Genomic DNA, 2,095 nt, shown 5'->3' with positions numbered 1-2,095 from the left:
CAGTTATACAACAGAAAGGGGGATACCTAGTCAGTTATACAACAGAAAGGGGATACCTAGTCAGTTATACAACAGAAAGGGGGATACCTAGTCAGTTATACAACAGAAAGGGGGATACCTAGTCAGTTATACAACAGAAAGGGGATACCTAGTCAGTTATACAACAGAAAGGGGGATACCTAGTCAGTTATACAACAGAAAGGGGATACCTAGTCATACAGAAAGGATACCTAGTCAGTTGTACAACAGAAAGGAAAGGGGATACCTAGTCAGTTGTACAACAGAAAGGGAAAGGGGGATACCTAGTCAGTTGTACAACAGAAAGGGAAAGGGAGATACCTAGTCAGTTATACAACAGAAAGGGAGATACCTTGTCAGTTATACAACAGAAAGGGAGATACCTTGTCAGTTATACAACAGAAAGGGAGATACCTAGTCAGTTATACAACAGAAAGGGAGATACCTAGTCAGTTATACAACAGAAAGGGAGATACCTTGTCAGTAATACAACAGAAAGGGAAAGGGGGATACCTAGTCAGTTATACAACAGAAAGGGAAAGGGGGATACCTAGTCAGTTATACAACAGAAAGGGGGATACCTAGTCAGTTATACAATAGAAAGGGAGATACCTAGTCAGTTATACAACAGAAAGGGGGATACCTAGTCAGTTATACAACAGAAAGGGAAAGGGGAATACCTAGTCAGTTATACAACAGAAAGGGAGATACCTAGTCAGTTATACAACAGAAAGAGGGATACCTAGTCAGTTATACAACAGAAAGGGAGATACCTTGTCAGTTATACAACAGAAAGGGAGATACCTTGTCAGTTATACAACAGAAAGGGGGATACCTAGTCAGTTATACAACAGAAAGGGAGATACCTAGTCAGTTATACAACAGAAAGGGAGATACCTTGTCAGTAATACAACAGAAAGGGAAAGGGGGATACCTAGTCAGTTATACAACAGAAAGGGAAAGGGGGATACCTAGTCAGTTATACAACAGAAAGGGAGATACCTAGTCAGTTATACAACAGAAAGGGAGATACCTAGTCAGTAATACAACAGAAAGGGAAAGGGGGATACCTAGTCAGTTATACAACAGAAAGGGAAAGGGGGATACCTAGTCAGTTATACAACAGAAAGGGAAAGGGGATACCTAGTCAGTTATACAACAGAAAGGGGGATACCTAGTCAGTTATACAACAGAAAGGGGGATACCTAGTCAGTTATACAATAGAAAGGGAGATACCTAGTCAGTTATACAACAGAAAGGGGGATACCTTGTCAGTTATACAACAGAAAGGGGGATACCTAGTCAGTTATACAACAGAAAGGGGATACCTTGTCAGTTATACAACAGAAAGGGGATACCTAGTCAGTTATACAACAGAAAGGAAAGGGAATACCTAGTCAGTTATACAACAGAAAGGGGGATACCTAGTCAGTTATACAACAGAAAGGGGATACCTAGTCAGTTATACAACAGAAAGGGGATACCTAGTCAGTTATACAACAGAAAGAGAAAGGGGGATACCTAGTCAGTTATACAACAGAAAGGGGATACCTAGTCAGTTATACAACAGAAAGGAAAGGGGGATACCTAGTCAGTTATACAACAGAAAGGGGATACCTAGTCAGTTATACAACAGAAAGGAAAGGGGGATACCTAGTCAGTTATACAACAGAAAGGGGATACCTAGTCAGTTATTCAACAGAAAGGGAAAGGGGGATACCTAGTCAGTTATACAACAGAAAGGGAAAGGGGGATACCTAGTCAGTTATACAACAGAAAGGGAAAGGGGGATACCTAGTCAGTTATACAACAGAAAGGGGGATACCTAGTCAGTTATACAACAGAAAGGGGGATACCGAGTCAGTTATACAACAGAAAGGGGGATACCTAGTCAGTTATACAACAGAAAGGGGGATACCTAGTCAGTTATACAACAGAAAGGGGGATACCTAGTCAGTTATACAACAGAAAGGGGGATACCTAGTCAGTTATACAACAGAAAGGGGGATACCTAGTCAGTTATACAACAGACAGGGGGATACCGAGTCAGTTATACAACAGAAAGGGGGATACCTAG

Source organism: Oncorhynchus keta, chromosome 4, assembly GCF_023373465.1.
Source record: "Oncorhynchus keta strain PuntledgeMale-10-30-2019 chromosome 4, Oket_V2, whole genome shotgun sequence".
Classification (NCBI taxonomy): domain Eukaryota; kingdom Metazoa; phylum Chordata; class Actinopteri; order Salmoniformes; family Salmonidae; genus Oncorhynchus; species Oncorhynchus keta.
Note: the sequence above shows the minus strand (reverse complement) of the source record.